This window comes from Schistocerca serialis, chromosome 2 (genome assembly GCF_023864345.2).
Source record: "Schistocerca serialis cubense isolate TAMUIC-IGC-003099 chromosome 2, iqSchSeri2.2, whole genome shotgun sequence".
In the NCBI taxonomy this organism is placed as follows: Eukaryota; Metazoa; Arthropoda; class Insecta; order Orthoptera; family Acrididae; genus Schistocerca; species Schistocerca serialis.
This window is the reverse complement of record NC_064639.1, coordinates 62,396,342-62,417,767: the sequence shown is the minus strand read 5'-3', so window position 1 is coordinate 62,417,767 and position 21,426 is coordinate 62,396,342. Positions and strand designations below refer to the sequence as shown.

The 21,426-nt window shown below is 47.6% G+C and overlaps 1 protein-coding gene across 1 annotated transcript in view; it reads left to right on the top strand.

Annotated features, from left to right (window-relative positions):
- Positions 1 to 278: 278 nt before the first annotated feature.
- The window catches only part of LOC126456761 (caskin-2), a 960,013-nt gene continuing 938,865 nt past the window's right edge, over positions 279 to 21,426 (top strand). Inside the window, exon 1 of the mRNA XM_050092514.1 lies at positions 279 to 588. The gene's annotated coding sequence lies outside the window, so the exon portion shown is untranslated. The remainder of the gene's footprint in view (positions 589 to 21,426) is intronic.

Below are 21,426 nucleotides of genomic sequence, written 5' to 3'. Positions count from 1 at the left end.
ATAGGGGGTGTTGCAGTTCCCCTGTTTCTGTACGCCACATGTAAACAAGAACGAGAGCACCTGAGAATTCGCTGCGCGAGGACCAGGTGGAAGCGGAGGTGACGCACGGCGCATGCGCAGGCAGCCGGTGGGGCGCTCGCCTCTCTTATCGAGCAGCGGGGCTCCCCTCCCCTCCACTCGCCGCCCGACCAACCGCCCCCCCCCCCCCGCTAGCCCATGGCTGCCTCGCCTGCTGGCTCTCCGCCGCCTTCCGCCAGTCGCCACGCAGCGCGTCGCCGTGGTCGCTCGGCTGAGCAGCGGCGGACGTGACGCGGCGCGACGTTACGGGACGCGGCGCGGCGCGGTGTGCGGTCGCGGGTGCTGTGCGCGCGCGTGTGTGCGGGTGTGTATAAGTGCGAGTGTGTGCCGGCATGGAGACGGGCCCCGGCTGATTGCAGCCGACTGTGCAGTGCTGAGCGTGTGGTGTGTGTAGCGAACCGCTGCTTCCATTTCCTCGTTGTGCACCACCAGGGGAAAAGAAACAGCCGAGTGTGGATACGTACCTCGAGGAGCGGACACCGGCCGGCGCTGCTATGCGGAGAATAAGCGGTAAGTGGCTGCTGGTGTGTGGCGCGCGCCGCCAGCCAAGCCCGCCGCCGCGTGCGCTCGCCGAATCTTTCTGGTGGGTGCTTCGACGCGGCGTCAGTGAGGGCGTGTGCTCATACACGTTTCCCTCATTAGCGAGAGCCAAGCGCTGCTGTCGTTGTACGAAGCACTTGTCATTCGTTGTCAAACAGATCCTCCTCTAACAACTTAACTGTACCGTTGTCAGTAACCGATCACTCCACCACCTCGGCTTGGTGCTCGCAAATGGGCACACGGAGCCATCTGATGCTCTTACGAGTGTCAGAAGAGGCTGACTGGATCGTTGACGGCTTTTGTCCAAAATTTCATCGAGGAAAGTCGTTCAGATACGTTTAGGGAGTGAAAAACGTCGGCCATTGTTATATCCGTGGCATATTTCGTGGAGGTCCGTATTGCTGACTGCGATATTGACGTGTCGAATTTGCACAATTTCTCCAGATACCGACAGCGGGTGGCTGTTAGCACGAGTCGTTTGGACAGACAAACGTAAAAAGAAATGTATTCCGAATATCTGAACGTGCACTGTAAATAAACAATTACTGGTTACGTAATTATATTAATATCCAAAACAACTTAAAGATTTGCAGAAAAAAAGAAAAGAATCCTCTGATTTCGTAGCGGTACGGGCGCAGTAGATTGCTTGCCAATGCTTTAAAGGCGGTTGGCAGCCATTCCTGCTGAGTGAAAGCCGCGAGGCATTGCGCAATTGAAACAGGTGAGGCACAGCGGCTGTTCCGGAACAGCCAGCGTCTCGTGACAAAGGCGGCGGACCAGGTAGCAGAGAAACAGGCGCGAGTTGAGTCTGCGAGTAGGTCGCCGGCACGCAGTCGGCAGGGGCGCTTCAGAAGCACAGCAGCTGGCGGGCGCACGCAGCTACAGCTGCAGCTACGTGCACCAGGGCCGGCCGCAGCTGCGCCGCGCCGCGCCGCGCCGCTCGCGTAAACGTCGTGCAACACCGTGACAGGCCTTTGATCGAAGCCCTCGGGTCAGACTTTCGGGGACGTCCTAGAGAATCCTTAACAAGAGGAAAGCACAGATGGAACGAACTCGCAGCCACGTCGCTAGCAGCTTTCTTCGCTTCGTTAAAACAGTTTCCGTGGAAACAGAAAAATTAGCACAGGTCGTTAATTGCCAATACGCAGCAGCTGCGCGATATCCGAAACTTAATCTGTTTCGAGACGTTTCGTCGGCGTCAAGTCCGTAGCGGTAATTCATCTTGAAATTAATTCTCCTCCGTGAGTTAAAACCACACAAAGACGATTATGAAAGCAGGGCTTAGATTTTAGTTTGTTTTTAACTTTACTCAGGATTTCCTTAAGATACTACAAACGAGTTAATACAGTCCCTACAACAGTATAACACTTGTAATTAAGAAGATTATGCAGCAACCTTTAGAAGACAAATTATGCATTTCTCGCGAGATCTTGTTCCATAAATTTAGAAAACTGTTATACCGGGAAGACTGTGCGACACGATTCTATTGCCGCGGCAGTCAGGGTCGCGGAGAGGAATAACGTACAGGAGTCGTCGTATTAGGGCTTTGACACTGGCATCGCAACGAATCGAGTAAAGCAGCTAAGCTCGGACAGCCACGAGGTATGTACCCACTGCCACGCACACTGCACTCGCTTGCGGAGTGCAGGCGCGTGTACAGCAGCTGTAGAAAAGCGACGTGCTGGGTTTGGAGCGCGGATGCTGCAGTCACCGCGGTGTTTTGTGTCGTGCTGTTGCGTCAGTGCGTGCGTGTGTTACGGCAACAGGCTGGTCTGACACGTACGGTGTGGAACCGTATTACACCAGAGGGTAGGGCGTGAACGCCGGAATGCCTACAGACGTGTGGCTGCTCATTTCAGTTAGTGTGTGTCACAAGAAACACAGTCTGTACAACCTAAGAAAAAATCGTGCTAAATTTTATTAAATGTTATACTTTACACACTGTTTAACAACACGGTGTACAGCCTGTTACTGCCGTGTCCGTCGCTGTAGCAGTAGGCCCGCCACGTCGGCCGGCACGCTTTTTGTAGACGGGTTCGAGTATAAGACGCTGACTGAGTGTTCAGTATTCACTCCAGCTATTCATGTAAGGGGGACAGGACGTCAAGCGGGCCGATTCGGAGCAGCAGAGGCACCACGGGACGTTTTACTTTCCACTATCTATACTTTCACAAATATATTCACTTTCACAAATATATTCACAAGACTGTCACCACGACCAGGAAGAACTTAGGATGCACACTCATAGCAGTGTAAGTTCAAAAACGTAACAAAATAATGTTTTTACATGTGAAATTTCATAATTTTTGTCACTTACTATTGCCTGCATTTGTTGCTATAGGTACACTTTTCTTCATAAAAAAATGGTTCAAATGGCTCTGAGCACTATGGGACTTAACATCTGAGGTCAACAGTCCCCTAGAACTTAGAACTACTTAAACCTAACTAACCTAAGGACATCACACACATCCATGCCCGAGGCAGGATTCGAACCTGCGACCGTAGCAGCAGCGCGGTTCCGGACTGAAGCGCCTAGAACCGCTCGGCCACAGCGGCCGGCCTTTTCTTCATAACTAATAGAGATTATTCGATGAATTTTCCACACAAACTGCTTAATGCAAAACTCTAGATTTTTCCAAACTTATTAAAAAGTGTGGTAAAAATTGACATAATTAACTATAAAATTTGAGCTTTTTCTAAACATAAAGTTTAAAGTGTAACAGCTAATTCATTTTTTCGCAAATTAAATACTCTGGAGTTTCATACAGTTGTAAGTATGGTTTGTATGCTGTGCAAAATTCATCGAAGAATCTCTCTTACTTATGGAGAAAAGTGTACCTATAGCAACAAATGCAGCCAATAGTAAGTGAAAAAAGATGAAATTTCACATGTAAAAACATTGTTTTGTTATGTTTTTGAACTTGCACTGCTATGAGTGTGCATCCTGAATCCTTCCTGGTCATGCTGACAGGCGTTTGTGAATTTATTTGTGAAAGTATAGATAGTGGCAATGAAATGTCCTGTGGTACCTCTCCTGCTCTAGTCGGCCAGTTTGACGTCCTGCCCCCCTTAACTAAACTGACTGTGGATATGCCAATTTCCACCATTTGTCTATAAGGGTACTTGAGGCAGTCGAACCGTACTGACATACAGGAGTAATATCATCAGTGGGGTTGATTCACTCCCCCCCTTCCTTTTCTTTGGTCCAGACGAGTTTTTTCTGGCGCTTGCGCACGCTCCTGGGCATTTTTCAAAAAGCTTGTCCTCGACTGTAGTTGTGGTTGTACTTGGTGTGTGGAGCAGTCCTCACTGGCAGGTGACACGTGTGGTGGGTGTAAGGAGAGCTCTGACAGTCGTGTGCGTGAGTGTTGCCTAGTGGAGCGACTCCCTTCTTTTCGCGGTCTGACAACGGTGAACTGCAGAGAAGAACGGCGCAAGAGCCGATGCCTGCGTGACTGGGGAGTGCACCACACGAGGAATTGACGGCAACACCAATGATGTGTCGCTCGTCGGAACCCATTGTCCCACTTTCGACAGTCACGAAGGTGAAGAGCATGTCAGTGCTGATCTGTAGCAGGTTGATAAGACTGTATTTTCTACCCTGCCACGCATTCTTCCCCGAAAAAAGTTTCACTGTGTGTTTGATTTCTACAAGTGACTTTGCTCCGCTGCAGTCAGTTTCATTCTCAGGAAGACGTGAAGCTAGTTTTTACCTGCTTTTTTAAATAGATACATTGTCGTTTATTTTTGGAGGATGTGGGTGTTGCAATATTCAGTCTCGATACGACAGCTCTGTGTCTGCTAATCCTTGTATCCGTTTTCACGTGAGCTCCCCAACGTCTTGCCGGTGGCGGCAGAGATCAGGCGTCGGATGTGATGGGTGCGGAGGGCTCTCGTTATCTTTCTCCTTTCATCGCGGACCCACACGCTACCGAATGATAGGTCATTAAAAAAATCGAACATTACTTGAGTGTGGTACGGCAGCTGTTGCTGAGCTATTAAGAAGCCGGTGCAAGACACGTCATCAGAGTCAGACCCTCGCCTGTTGTCGAAGTCCGCGACCCGCGGCGCACGGCACGGCAGCTGGGTACGCCGCGGCCGCAGGAAGCTGCTCCAGCCCACATCCCTAACACCGACTGTACTGCGCTGTGTGCGCAAATGACCACGCTATCCTCACACTCTATACTAGTTATACTACGCAGCGTTCTTCGGATGTTCGCCATTACTCTTGTAATCGGCCGCTATCGGATTATTTCCCCTCGTCTCTTCGATTCATCCTGCTACCAGTCACTATACCGAGTGCAGATTTTGTGTCCAGTATTTCTAAATTCCCGTACGGTCCTCTGGCGATGCCAGGCAACACCGCCTGTCTACAGCAGGACTACCTGTAACCGGCAGGCGTCGGCCGCGCTCCGTGGCGCCGCAGCGCGCGCCCCCGTGCTTTCTAAACGGGTCACGACGAAGCGAGCCGCTCTTCCCAGGTCGGCGGTCACTACTGAAGGGTCACTCCAACCAGTGTTTTGTCACGCGCTCATTTCCTTAACGTTGCTCCAAATTTTGTCGGCCTAGTGTTTGGTTTTCATAAAACTAATTTTCTGGGTTTTTTGTAGAGTAAACGATGAACAGTTTTTAACTTATTTCTCTTGTTCGTTTTTAGAGGCCGTTGTAAAATAAAGAAATGTAGTTTCTGGTTTTGTCAAAATTAATTGCCGACAGAAGCTTAGACCGAAATTCTTCTTTCGGGCTTTATTTTTGCTGCTCTCTTTGATTTCGCCAATAGACGAATGCAGGGGTGGAAGTAGAATCACGGAAACGACCAACTCGCCCCCTGTCGCAGCAGCAGGGGCGGGATTAGTGAACGCTGCCGCGACTCGGCGTTTCTCGCGAAACTGTAGCGGCTCTCGCAATCTTAGCAAGTAAATAACACGAGGAACACGTAAAGAACGCAGAGTATGATCTGAAATATTAGTTTCATTGTAATAAAGTGTAAGCAGTATTTGTCCGTGATGAAAGTAAATCTCCTGGACGGGTTTCGTGAACAAATGACGAGAATAGATCAGGAAAACCGCATCTTCGTGACGATATCGCTTTCAGTTGTAGGAGGAGTTAAGTTTCTGGACCTTACAATTCGAGGTGTGCGTCATTCGAAAGAGCTGTCGCCGTCCGTCTGTGTAACGTGGACTCAAACGTACTCAGCCGTTGTGCTCGGGCAGCTCTGGACGGCATCGTCCCGGTCGTGTTCCTCTCGACTCCCAAAATGTAACCAGCAGTCTTGCGTCCCACTTCTGTGGTCCTCTTCTCTTCCTCCTGTCCACGTCTTCCGCGCCTCACATTTTCACATTTCTGGGAAACGCGTATGCGTTGCAGGTTTCTTCTTCACAAATGGTCACTTTCCTCGATCTTTTCGTTTGTGACCCATTACTTCCTGAAGACCCCGTTCAATCTCAGTGAGCCGGCTGGGGTGGCCGAGTGGTTCTAGGCGCTACAGTCTGGAATTGCGCGACCGCTACGGTCGCAGGTTCGAATTCTGCCTCGGGCACGGATGTGTGTGATGTCCTTAGGTTAGCTAGGTTTAATTAGTTCTGACAAGGGAGCCTCCCCATCGCACCCCCCTCAGATATAGTTATAAGTTGGCACAGTGGATAGGCCTTGAAAAACTGAACACAGATCAATCGACAAAACAGGAAGAAGTTGTGTGGAACTATGAAAAAAAAAGCAAAATATACAAACTGAGTAGTCCAGGCGAACATCTGCAACATCAAGGACAATCTGAGCCCAGGAGCGCCGTGGTCCCGTGGTTAGCTTGAGCAGCTGCGGAACGAGAGGTCCTTCCTTCGAGCGTAAAATTTTATTTTTTATTTTCAGACAATTATCAATGTTCAGGCACTCAGACATATTCAACTTCGCTCTCCAAAATTCCAAGACATGTTCAGATTTGCTTGGACATATGCAGGATTTGACAGTCTACACAAGGAAAAATTTGAAAACGTTAAAAACATATGTTTTGACAGAGTACAGGCAAAAGTGTGCGACTGTGAAACTGTTGGATTCATTTGTTGCACTTTATGTGACAAACTCTTATGTTTTCATCACTTTTTTGGGAGTAATTCTCACACCCACAAGAAAACCTAAATCAGGCAATGTAGAATCTTTTTACCCATTCGCCAAGTGTACAAGTAAGGTGGGTCGACAACATATTCCTGTCATGTGACGCACATGCCCTCACCAGTGTCGTATAGAATATATCAGACGTGTTTTCCTGTGGAGGAATCGGTTGACCTATGACCTTGCGATCAAATGTTTTCGGTTCCCATTGGAGAGGCACGTCCTTTCGTCTACTAATCGCACGGTTTTGCGGTGCAGTCGCAAAACACACTCTAAACTTATTACAATGAACAGAGACGTCAATGAACGAATGGACAGATCATAACTTTGCGAAAATAAGGAACAACTTTTCACTTGAGGGGAGATTTGAACCAAGGACCTCTCGTTCCGCAGCTGCTCACGCTAACCACGAGACCACGGCGCTCCTGAGTTCAGATTATCCTTGATGTTGCCTATCTTTGCATGGACTACTCAGTTTGTATATTTTGCTTATTTTTTCATAGTTCCACACAACTTCTTCCTGTTTTCTCGATTGATCTGTGTTCAGTTTTTCAAGGCCTATCCACTGTGCCAACTTATAACTAAATCTGAGAGGGGTGCGATGGGGAGGTTCCCTTGTCAGTGAACCAGGAACGCAAACAGGCAGAAATCCTTTCGGTCTTGTTGCCCATAGAAAGTAATATTCCTTTCGTGCATCGTGTCTGCCGCCTTACCTGCATTCAAGTGCAGTTAATCGTTATGCCATCTCGTGAGCTCACCATTTTCTCATAGTGCGTCTAACATAACCCGTTAACGTCGCTCTTTTCTCGGCTTCTCACTTCTCGTTCAGAACTCCTGTGCATATATAACAATAATAAGAAGGAAGGGTACATAAATAAAGAAATTAATAGAAATCAATTATTTTCAATTAATGCCCAAATTTTGGAATTTTATGCTTTGTTTCCGTTGAGTCCGTTTTAAGGTGAACTTACTTTCATGTAGTCAAGATCTATACACTCCTGTTAGGTGCTTCTCCTTCTTCCGAAGACGCAAAACTTACGATTGACCGTGTAGGTAATGTAATTTTCATTTGCATCGGACTTGTTCCTAATTTGCAGGCCGTAGGAGGTGACATGACCTTTTCGTGGTGCGCGGAAGAAAATAAAAAGGCCTCATATTTTTGCACTGAGAGAAATTATTATTCAGATACCGTGAAACCTACAACACGCATCTCATATCTAAACACGTCGTCTCTCCACTAGAACTCAAGACATAAGGTGACAAAACATTGACTGAGGTCTTTATCATTTGCTCTTGCCTCATCTTTTGTGGGCGCTTACAGCGGTTATCCTCGGCTCTTCCTACGTACCAACACACTTCCTCACTGCTCGCCGGGCATTTTCTTGTGTACAGCGACCGTAATCGAAAGATTACACTAGTGCCTCTCAGATTCGTATCTGTTCGTCGTGTTATTAAATAAATTTTTAAAAAATCTTAAAACGAAGCATTTATTTGATTTGGTTCATTTGATTTGAAGAAGTAGAGGAAAAATAGGCGGAGTACCCTCGCAGTATGGGAACAGCAGACAGTAATGAAATGTCACGCACTGGCGACCAGGCTTTAGTCGGTGCGAGGTTATTTCGCGCACTTACAATGGTACCAGTATGTTTGTGTCTGACAGACAGACATAATTACGGTCGAATTGTCGACCGAGAGAAATGACGCAGTTGTCGAGAGACTGGAAACGGCCGTCCAAATATCTTTCCCGTGTCGCTCGTCCCGTGGTTTCCCTGAAGTAGCTTAAGGCGACGCGGCGACGATCTCAGCGTCGACGGGACCTTCTCCCTTCCTCTGGAGCCTCGGTCATCGATAAAATTGTGACTCCGATCCGTGTGTGAAATTGTGGCGATAATTGTCGCTAAGAAACAAAAAAGGAAGGTGATTCTCTGGCGAAGAATGCAGGTGAATCGTTATTTTGAAAGTGTGTGATAGCTGGAGTGGCCGGCGGTAGCCGCTGCTGGCAGTTGTGCGCCGCTCCCGACACGCCACGCCTCTTGTAGCTGGAGCAGCCGCCAGTGCAGCTGCAGGCAGAACACAGCCAGCCGCCGGCGAGGCCGCCGCACGCGTACCGCGTCTTACTGGAGCCGGATTCCTGCCGTCGAGTTTTGTGTACACAGCACTGTATAACGTTAAACATGTATCTGATGGTGGGACTGGATTTGTGGTACCACATACAGAGCAAGTAGTAGCTGATAATTACACTGCGTAACAAAATTAAAGGATCACCCCGTAATGTTGTGCCATTGCGACGCGTGAGGTGGAAATTTGGCTGGACCTTCCCGTGTGACGCTGCACAAGCGTGCCGCCCTGCGACGTCGTCCTCGGGCTGGATGACGGGTGTCCACACGTGCGGAGGACTGGGCGACAGCCCAGCTGTAACGGCGCACACTGCCACCCAATGTCGTGCCACCGCGGACCTGTCAGATGACGAAAGGGCGTCGCAGCCGCTCGCACACGCCGTTCACTACTTCTTTTGAGGTCTCTGCTATGGAGGTCAGAACCGCGACACCCAGCGTTTAAATCACGCATTGCACTTACGACTGGGCGTGGAAAACATTTGACACACTCCGCCGTTCAGAACCGACGCGAAAAAGCCTCGGAAAGTGGCAAAAGGGGCCGAACGAAACCACCCCTTTCCCTGGGGCATCGATTCCCGCACATTGTCGGTCGAAAACGATAGATCGCCGTGCGATGCGCAACAGAAATGTGGCACCATAAGACGTTACGACCCGTCTCTAACGATATTATGCGGCTGCATACCTTTCGAACGTAAGTACTGGTTGGAACTACAAGGTACCGTCCAAAACACTCGACGAAATTTGAACGTACGCTTTTTCGGCCCTCCTCTTTTCCACCCTCCTGTGGCGTGATCACGCGGGAGTGCAACATTAGCGCGTGCGCGTGCGCGAAGTGAATGGGCAACTGTCCCTCTCAGAACCCCCCCGCCCCCAGTTCGGGAACACCCTCGGTGCCACCGACACAAGTTTTTCTTTTATTTGTTTGCTTTCGCTTTTGGTTTAATGACATTACAAACAACTAAGCACATCAGCAACGACTATGACTTATGATTATTACCTATGTACAAATTTCAACGCAGTTATAGCAAAAGAAGTATAAATTTCATAAAATTGGTGTGTATACACTCCGCTTATCTGTTGCAGAATTTAATATATATGAGGCAGTTACAACGTCAGGTGTATTATTTTAAATAAATCATTGTGTACAACTAGAATTGACTTGACGTGTTGGGTGAGTGGGGTTCTCCTTGCAGGCGGAGCAGCAATTTTTTCGCTTCCGCTCTCGCCTCCTCCTCCGTACTCGCGGGACCTACATTTCGATGTGACTGATCTCACGAACACTCCCAGGGCGCTCAGTACGCGGTTTCGTATCGTACACCCTGACGTCTGTTGCCACCTAAATAGTGATAACGCAGTGGGAGGGGGGGGGCCTTTGTACCCCATAGCACTCAGTTGATTTAGTGTCTCGTCTGCCCTGTCTGTGTGTTCAGGACGTCCTAATATATTATACAGTTCGCGTCTCCTTCATTTCCACAAGTACGAAGAGGCCTGTCGATCAGTCCCTGGACGTGCAAATGTTTTTTTTAAAACGAGCTCTACTGAATTTCGTTCTTGCATTGGTGGTATACAGAAAATGCTGCCGCCGGGAGCACGGGCTGTGTCGCGGTGTGACGCCCCCCTCCGCCGCCGGCTCGTGCACCCAGCCGCCATCGACGTGTGACGCCCGCGTGCGGACACGCCGGTCCACGAGCCGCGCCTGCTTTTAGCCGGCTGGGCTGGTCGGCGCATCCCGCTGCGGCCTTTGTTACTTCTCTCTGTTGATTTTGTAGCCCACTCGATTGCTGGATAATTTCACGAATGACTGGAGTCTTGTGTCACTGTGTAAATTCTTTCTGCCAGATCTGACTGCTGCTCGGGAGTCGGCTAAGATGATAATTTTGCTCTCAATGCATTTTTCTGAGTACGTAAAGTGCTGCTAAAGTGGCCACTGCCTCCGGCGTCGTAATAGACAGATCTTCCGGTAATTTATAACATCCCGAGCTTACGTTGTCTACGAACGCACATCCGGTGCTATTTGCATTTTTGGCATCCGTTACGTGTTCTAAGTCTCGTACCGCCATCACGTTGTCGAAGCGTTATCACAGATATCATTGAGTTGTTTGATTTGAGCGAGGGATGTATGATAACGGCAGAGGTGCAGCGTGCGTCACTTTGTGCTGCAGCTATTCTGTTTCAAAGTAATGTAGAACATAATTATGTCGACGCTTGTCTATTGACCCAGTAGCATCTGGTAAAATAGTGGATTGCCGCGTTCCGGATATTCTGCGTAAACGACGCTCTCGTAAGCTGGCTACGTTCTAACATGAACTTAGGCGCGAGATGAAGCCGTCAGAGGTGTAGTGGTGGTTCTGGTGTATCCCATAGCAGTACGTTCGTTGGCGCCACTTTAATCGCAGTGACGCAGGTGCGGAGCGCTTTACACTGTATTTTGTCCAGTTTAAGTAGGGTGGACTGGCTTGCGGATGCATGCATAATCCAGGGAGGGACGAATAAGTCCCCTGTAGATGCACATTGGGGTGCCCCCCCCCCCCCCAACCCAGGCAATATCCGAAACTGCTCCCCTAGGATATTCGCATATTTACTGCTCTTTCGCACTTTTCTGTTTACTCTTTTAACATGTACGCACCATGTTAGTTTGCGGTCTATTTCCAGGCCTAAATATTTGACAATTTTCTTGACTGGAAACGTACATGACGCTACTTTTATTTGATTCGAGACGGTACATCTGTGTCTAGTGAATACACAGACGGAGGTGTTACTAGGAGATGTTTCGAGTGAGTTATTTAACAGCCAACACTGGAAATTGTTCATTAGCTGTCCTAATGTCTCAGTGGTCTGATTTAATGTCTTCCCGGTTGCATATGTGCAGAGATGGGCAGCAGATTGCAAGACGTTATTGTTATCCCGCACCAGGTCATGATAGCCCTGCTGTAGAGGTTGGAAAGCGGTGGGCACAAATTAGAATCTTGCGACAAGCCGCACTCGTCATCTGCAGTCCGATTGTTTGTGGGCCATTTCTAGTGGCGATTTGTCGGTGCGATAATACCTCTTGTAGACGGTGAGCAAATCTTTTGGGCATACCTTAGTTATTTAGCTTATGTGTTAATATCGGTATCGAACCAAAGTCGTAGGCTGTTGTTAACTCCAAGAAAGTTGCCAATAAGTATTTACTTTCACTTGCGGATATGTGAATGTCGGGTATTAAAAGCATTAGAATTTGGTTTGTGCCCATTGCTCTTTCAAACCCAAATTGTTACGGCGCCAAAACGCCTGTCCGCCCACGACTTCAATCTATACTTAATCAACCTTTCTAATGTTTTGTATTTCCACGTTAATAACGTTGTCGGTCTATACGATTCGACGTTATTTCTTTCGTCGTCTCGTTTCTTACTCGCCACTGTTGTTGATAGTTTCGTGGACGGATCCCATACTCTCTTCAGGTTATGAAGCAGGAGTTGTTTTGCCAGTCGTGGGAGGTGGCAGAGCACTTCGTAGCTGTTATGGTCAGGGCCCGGTGCTGTACGTTCCCCATTTACTGCTGCTTTGCCCGTCTTTGTCAGGCTATACGATTGCAAAAGCTCATCGGCCGAACCCGCGCACCTTTTACTGAGGTCTGGGATCCATCGTAGTGTGAGCCAGTCTCTGCAGTATTCCCTCCAACACGTCCTCCGATGTACGAGCGCCCCGTTGCGTGGTCCTCCGTGCCAGATTTCTGTGACCGCTGTTTCTTTAGTGAAAGTCAAACGGAAGTCCTCTCAACTTATTCTTCGCTTTTGTTCCAAAGTACGTTCGGCTTTCGCTATCGCACCTTTGAAGGCGAGGTAATTTAGTAATGTGGTGAGTTCGTTGTAGCGCCTTAATGCCTCCGTCCGTATCACATGTACGTCGTGGCATTCCGCGTCGCACCGTGCCCCCGGAGGCCGGTGTCGCAGCGCAGACAAGGCCCTTGTACAAGCTGTGCGAGAGCCCCCTGCAGCCGCATGTCAGCGCTTCTGTGTTGTATCGCACGGCACGCATTTCTTGCACGCCTCCCAGTCACCTTTCCGAGTACCCCCTATCCCCATACGAATATCAAAACGAGCCATTCGTGACCGTGCAAGCGGTAGGCAGGCTATCCGATGATACGAGTGGGTCTGGCAGCGGGCAGAAGCCAGGTAGACTGGTCCAGTAACGCTAGGTCGGCCGCTGATTTTCCTTGACTAGCAACACTGGTGCGACTCGCCCAGCCATCACTCGACATTACTAAATTCTCTTCATCGATTATTTCCAGAATCATTTTCCCCCTCCGTCAACCCGTCTACAACCCCACGTAGGGTGGCGTGTTCTGACATCTCTGAAAATCGCTTTAGGGGCATCCGCTTGCTGTAATCTCCTTATTTGTCTGTACATTTTGAGCTCTGAATGAAATGATATATTTTTAATCGCAATGGTTACTTCAATAGCAGTTGCTGTTTTTTAATATGTCCAGTGCTTCTTGCCTCCAGTTCCCCGACTGTGTTGTTGACTTCGACCCATTTGTAAGTTACGTAATCACGGATCAAGATTGCTGAGCCTCTCTGTCAGCTCCTACAACTTGATAGCTTGGAAAAGGTGAAGTTTTCAGGGGAGGCAGTTTTCATATTTCGGTAACGGCATGTAATTTAATGTCGTTCCATTGTGTACTTAGGTTTTTGTAAAGGTTTCAATATTCATACGCCGGATTTCCTGTTCCTCAAGTAGCTCCCGGATGTTTATTAGTTCAATCGCGTGTTTTTATCCGCTCCACTATTCGTATTAGAAGTTTACTCCCTCGCAGCCATTGCTTATCGTTTGGTTGGGAACTTACGGATTGATCGCTACTGCACCCTCGGCTAGTCCCTGTGTCGGCGTATCACCACAGAGTCCGCACTCAGCTGTCACGTAGCTCAGGCATTTTCTCCTCTACTCCTGTTCTGCAGGTGCGCGGCGCGTGCGTCCCACCCAATGACTCGTTCGCAGTGTCGCTTCCTATAGAGCCACGTCAGGGAGTACATTCGATCTGTTGTTGAGTGTGGGCGAGGAGTTCCAGTGATGTGCAGCGACTTGAGCGTAAGATCTGTTTTTTAGTATGTCCAGTGCTTCTTGAACTGAAATGTATTAGTGACGTACTCTCCTTTCGATTCACTTAGGACATCGAATCCGATTCAGAGACGTTCGGTGAACAGCAGCACTCACGTCACACGTGGGTTTGCTGCGGCATTGTCTTCGTAAGTAACATACGCGCACGGGTTGCAAGGTTCCACTGAGCATCGCGTACAGTAAATGTACTCACACATTCTGAGGTAGTTTGAACACGTGTTTCATGTTTCAGGTCACCTTTAGTATTATTTTGTAAGACCATTTTATTCAGTCTCACTTCCACTAACGATTTTATTTCGTGCATTAGCTCGTCTGTGTCAGGATCTACATCCACCCCTGGTATCACTCCCTGTTTATAGACCAGGTGGTGTCGTGTATACAATTCTAGCTAGCGATCGACTAATGTCTGCGACCTCATTATTCTGTTCGCCGCGTTGGCCGTTCTCACTCCCACCTTTAACCTGTTCCTTATTACTGCTGCGGTGTTTCAAACCTGCCCTCTGACTTCCAGCATATGTTCGTGAAACAATTTGGCAATGGCCATAGCATGGAACTTACCTATGTTGTCAGTTTTCGCTTCGATGAATGCAACGTAAGGACCTGGATCTGTTATTGTTTGAAGCCACGTTTTGCTATCTTTACTCGGAGTAGGAGTCTGCACAATCGCTCTCTGTTCTATACCTCGTACTACAGCTTTGTCTATTTGGTTTATGTCTCACTGATTTACGTATGTCACGATTCGCATTTCCTGTCCTACCTCATCGTCACCTAACGCCGGTCTTTTATCGGCTGCAGGCCTCCTGCCTAGTTGCTCCCGTTTTACGTCCACGTCTGAGCCCTCCTGAGTTGCCCACAGCCCTTTCGACTTGCGCTGCCACGTCGTTTACTGTCGATGACGTCGCCGTGTCGTACGCGGGGGCCGGCTGCCTCCTCCGCCGAACGTCACTTCCAGCCACAGCTGTTTAGTTGTCTGACTGTGCACTCCGCTAGCGCCTGCCTGACACGTGGACACGGACCTGGCTACCTGGCTGCTGCCCTGGCGCCTTTGCGAATGCTCCGGTGCAGCAGTCTGGACGAGAATAGGGCGCAGGGGAGAATATCGGACGCATTGTACGAAAATGTTGCCTTCGAATCCACTAGATATAGAACAGCCCAATGTGAAACGCAAGATTGAGATAGGGAACAAACGACGAAATAAACACACAAATGTCCGGAGGAAAGCTGTTCTGAACAGAATCTCGCCTGTACTTAGTAGTGCGTGGATTACACGAGCTGTATGTAATATTTGTGGTATCTGTACTCGTAGATCGCTTGCTGCTTCGAGAGCGGTAAGGCCGTGGTGAGCACGTAACGTCGTGAAAAATGCTGGGTAACTTGTGCACCAACATACCTGTAAACACCTACAACAATAAATACAGTGCATCGAGCATCCTAACAGTTAAGAGGCAGCAACAGTGGCCGCTCGTCACTATACGTTCCGGGCGTTCACAAATTTTTAGATTCATATAAATTTGACAGTATGAAATTAATAGCATCTGACGTTTAGCAGTTACGCTTATCAACATGTTTATACAACTACAGCCACTGCCAATAATAATAGTAATAAGAAGAAGAAACATAATTTATTTGACAAAAGAAAGAATTGTTTTGTGGAATTTTGTTGTATCGTACACAATCAAGTGCAAGAGCACGAAGGCCAGCCAGGTTATACGGTCTACCCAAGGTCCATAAGGATGGGATCCCATTGAGATTATATTGTTAGTGCTATTGGGTCTCCTACATATCGGTTGGCAAAATACTTATCCACATTATTAGCACCTGTAGCCATCATATTAATAACTCAAAAATGTTTGTTGACATCATAAAGCAGATGAGGATAGGTCCGAATGACATCATGATAGCCTACATGCGGTCTCTTTGTTTACAAAGGTACCGGTGGAAGATACGTTAAAACTGTTGGCTGCTCATTTCTCTCCTGAAATACTGAAGTTATCTCGACACACTTTGACGACCACCTATCTTTTGTATGGTGGAAAATATTATGAAATTACTGACGGAACAGCCATGGGTTCGCCACTGTCACCAGCCATAGCTAACTTTTTCATGGCGGATTTCGAAGAACGAGCGTTTAACAGTGCTCCCTTACGCCCATTCTGCTTCTTCAGGTATGTTGACGATACATTTTTAATCTGGCCACATGGAAATGAGGCACTGCAGCAGTTTGTTGATCATTCGAATGCTGTACACCAGAACATAAGATTTACAGTGGAGGTGGAGAAGGATGGGGAGCTACCCTTCTTAGATGTGCTGGTGGAGCGAAAATCAGTTGGACGTCTCGGACATTCTGTGTACAGAAAACCGACGCATACAGATTTATGTCTAAACGCACATAGTTTTCACTACCCAGCTGGGAAGAGAGCTATGCTGAATACCTTGGTACACAGAGCAAGGACTATTTCGGACAAGGATCATCTCGTCTCCGAGATTAACCATCTGACGACGGTATTCAGAAAAAATGGTTATTCTGAACGTGATGTCAGATCTACTCTGGCGAAGAAACCAAGGAAGGACACTGTTCGAACAGATCACGAGGACGAACACTTCGCGCGGCTACCATTCTGCGGTGCAACGACCAACACGATCGGCAGAGTCCTGAGCCACCCAGGAAGATTAAGGAAATGTTGCGACCCGTGAAAGATAATCTCGGCCTGAGAGTACCGAGAATTTATAGCATTCCTTACGAGTGCGGCAAAAATTATGTGGGCCAGTCTGTAAGAACTGTTGCCGATCGCTGTGTGGAACATCAGCGTCACCTGAAATACAGGTACCTGGAAAAATCAGCGGTGGCTGAGCACAGTTTGTTAAATAAACATAAGATTTTATTCGATGAAACAAGAATACCTGCTCTCACTTCAAACTATTGGGACTCTGTCATCAGGGAAGCAGTTGAAACTACTCTCTGTGAAAATAATTTCAACAGAGACTCCGGATATGCACTCATCAATGCATGGAAGCACGCAGTTGATAAAGAAAGAGCGCAGAGGGAGACTTCTTACATTGCTCGCAGTTCTCCGCCTGTTGCGATGGGTGGCGCTGGAAGATTCGGAACAACCGCCAGGAAGAACACCACTGCCCGCCATGTTTGTTTTTACAGCTGGTAAACAGTGACAGTGACAACTCAATACTCTGTATAGTGTTTGACAGTGATGGAGATGAGGAAAAAGGAAACGTATGTGAAACATTATGTAAATAGACACACACATACATACATACATACACACACACACACACACACACACACACACACACACACAGAGAGAGAGAGAGAGAGAGAGAGAGAGAGAGAGAGAGAGAGAGAATTAATTAATTTCGGGTACAGAAATAACAATTTGTTTCTTGTTTGGCGGTGTTGACGAACATGCTCAACATTGACGAACATCCCTGCTTAGCCATTTTGTACTTGCTGTTCATCTCATTTTTGAGACGTTTGTATTCCTTTTTGCCTGCTTCATTTACTGCATTGTTATATTTTCTCCTTTTATCAATTAAATTCAATATCTCTTCTGTTACCCAAGGATTTCTATTAGCCCTCGTCTTTTTACCTACTTGATCCTCTGCTACCTTCACTATTTCGTCTCTCAAAGCTACCCATTCTTCTTCTACTGTATTTCTTTGCCCCATTCTTGTCAATCGTTCCCTAATGCTCTCCCTGAAGCTCTATACAACCTCCGGATTTTTCAGTTTATCCAGGTCCCATCTCCTCAATTTCCCACTTTTTTGCAGTTTCTTCAGTTTTAATCTACAGTTCATAACCAATAGATTGTGGTCAGAGTCCACATCTGCCTCTAGAAACATCTTACAATTTAAAACCTGGTTCCTAAATCTCTGTCTTACCATTATATAATCTATCTGACACCTTCCAGTATCTCCAGGCGTCTTCCATGTATACAACCTTCTTTTATGATTCCTGAACCAAGTGTTAGCTATGATTAAGTTATGCTCTGTGCAAAATTCTACCAGGAGGCTTCCTCTTTCATTTGTTCACCCCAATCCATATCCACCCACTACATTTCCTTCTCTCCCTTTTCCTACTATGGAATTCCAGTCACCCATGACTATTAAATTTTCGTCTCCCTTCACTATCTGAATAAGTTCTTTTATATCGTTATACATTTCATCAATCTCTTCGTCGTCTAGTTGGAATATAAACTTGTGCCACTGTGGTAGGCGTGGGCTCAACCCGCGACCCGGCCTCGCACCTCACCTCCGCCAGTATCTCGTCTCCTTCACGTGCCGCTCTACCGTTTCAGTTGCGGGACTAGTACTCGTGCAGGAAAGGATATATCGGGGACGCGGCTTAGCCAAAGTCTGCGGGTTGTTTCCAGAATGAATTTCCACTCTGCAGCAGACTCTGCGCCGATATGAAACCTCCTGGCAGATCAAAACTGCCTGCCGGATCGATACTCGATCCACGAACATTTGACTTTCGCGGACAACACATTCGTTCTGGAAACATCCCCCAGGCTTTGGTTAAGCCGTGTCTCTGCAGTATCGTGTGTTCCAGGAGTCTCGGTCCGCCGGCCGGTGTGGCCGTGCGGTTCTAGGCGCTTCAGTCTGGAACCGCGCGACTGCTACGGTCGCAGGTTCGAATCCTGCTTCGGGCATGGATGTGTGTGATGTCCTTAGGTTAGTTAGGTTTAAGTAGTTCTAAGTTCTAGGGGACTGATGACCTCAGAAGTTAAGTCCCATAGTGCTCAGAGCCATTTGAACTATCATTTACACAGTACGGTAGTTGATTATAGATGTCTGCATTTTCTATTTGTGCGGTCTTATATCTGTTTCGCATACGGGTGTGACGGGCTTTCTTCCAACCATTGGAGTACTGTACGGTAAATTAAACATGGTGATTTTTTTCATCGTGTACAAACTCTAGGCACTGATCGATGTGAGGATGCCGAACAAAACAGGTCTAGTGAACTTACGTCCGGAAATGTACGGTTTCCATGCTAGAGGCCATTTATTCAATCATACACCGTTACAGAGACTGCCGTCTAATACGCGATGTACCATGCAGCTACACTTATGGTGTGTGTTGAAAATGGTTTCCACGTCCCTTAAAACATGCGTGTACGCCGAAGCATGTTCTGTGTCACACGTTCACATCGGCCAGGCTGCTCGAATACGCTGCTCCAGTGTCTCCACGTCTCGAATGGACTCTGCATACACGATACTTTTGAGGTGGGCCCGTAACCAGAAATCGGACGGGTTGAGATCCAGTGAAGGAGCAGGCCATGCGACTGGACCGCCTCGTTCCGTCCACCGACCAGGGAAGACACAATTGAGGTGAGTCCGGACTTTAAGGCTGAAGTGGGTTTGAGCACCATCGTGTAGCTGCCACATCGTCAGTGGCACTTCTTACGGCAGGGGAGGCTAAGTCACCCGCAAGAAACGCCGATTGCTGCGACGTGAAAGGAAGACTAGTCGCAAAACACGGTCGCCAAATATCCGTGCCCACACATTCCGGCGTGCTGCACTGATGCTCATGATTCGGTATCAGCATACAACGTGTGTTCTGCATACTATCCCACAGGTGACTGTTACGAAAGTTGAACACACCACTCCGCGTAAAGGTGGCCCCATCTGTGAATGGGATGGATGACACAAATCCCGAAACTGTGACGAAACCAGTGACAAGACTGCTCCGGATGTGGAGAGTCTGTCGCCAGTAAGCCCTGCACACACTGTGAGTGATGAGGGTAGTAACAAGTGTCGTGGGGAATGTTACCTGTACTGGCGGGACAACTGCTCGCTACTGACACGCCGGTCACCTTCCACTGTGTTAAACACATTTTCCTCCAAGTCTGGAGACCGAACATTTCTGGTCCGTATTTCACGATTTCCTGTTTGAGACAAACGCCGAAACACTTTAGCAAACATTGAATGCTGTGGTTGTTGCAGGCGGGGATAGGTCTCCTGATACAACCTTGCCACTCGCCACCTGCCGCCGGTTGCCATTTCCCTTTTCGTAACTAAACACCATCTCGGCAAGCTCTCAATTCGAATACCGAACCATTGTATACAACGCTGTATCACGTCCAGTACAAGGTGAGTCGGCAAGAGGACTGAATCGGACACGACATTACCAATTACTGTGGCAGGAGAGGCCGCTAGGAACCGTACCACCCTGTAGGAGGAAACCGTGGTTTCTGAGACTGTGGCTGCCTGCACGGTACAGCGCGTTTTAGACCGCAGTCTCTGTAAGAAAGTTATGACTCAATAAATGATCTCTAGGATGGAAACCGTGCGTTTCGGGAAGCAAGTTCCGGATCCTCTCATCGATCAGTCCCTAGAGTTTTTGCACGGTGGAAAAAACCATCCTGTAGTTAAACGAGGGGATTGTTGTTGTTGTGGTCTTCAGTCCTGAGACTGGTTTGATGCAGCTCTCCATGCTACTCTATCATGTGCAAGCTTCTTCATCTCCCAGTACCTACTGCAACCTACATCCTTCTGAATCTGCTTAGTGTATTCATCTCTTGGTCTCCCTCTACGATTTTTACCCTCCACGCTGCCCTCCAATGCTAAATTTGTGATCCCTTGATGCCTCAAAACATGTCCTACCAACCGATCCCTTCTTCTACTCAAGTTGTGCCACAAACTTCTCTTCTCCACAATCCTATTCAGTACCTCCTCATTAGTTACGTGATCTACCCACCTTATCTTCAGCATTCTTCTGTAGCACCACATTTCGAAAGCTTCTATTCTCTTCTTGACCAAACTAGTTATCGTCCATGTTTCACTTCCGTACATGGCTACACTCCATACAAATACTTTCAGAAACGACTTCCTGACACTTAAATCTATACTCGATGTTAACAAATTTCTCTTCTTCAGAAACGATTTCCTTGCCATTGCCAGTCTACATTTTATATCCTCTCTACTTCCACCATCATCGGTTATTTTACTCCCTAAATAGCAAAACTCCTTTACTACTTTAAGTGTCTCATTTCCTAATCTAATTCCCTCAGCATCACCAGATTTAATTTGACTACATTCCATTATCCTCGTTTTGCTTTTGTTGATGTTCATCTTATATCCTCCTTTCAAGACACTGTCCATTCCGTTCAACTGTTCTTCCAAGTCCTTTGCTATCTCTGACAGAATTACAATGTCATCGGCGAACCTCAAAGTTTTTATTTCTTCTCCATGAATTTTAATACCTACTCCGAATTTTTCTTTTGTTTCCTTTACTGCTTGCTCAATATACAGATTGAATAGCATCGGGGAGAGGCTACAACCCTGTCTCACTCCTTTCCCAACCACTGCTTCCCTTTCATGCCCCTCGACTCTTATAACTGCCATCTGGTTTCTGTACAAATTGTAAATATCCTTCCGCTCCCTGTATTTTACCCCTGCCACCTTCAGAATTTGAAAGAGAGTATTCCAGTTAACATTGTCAAAAGCTTTCACTAAGTCTACAAATGCTAGAAAC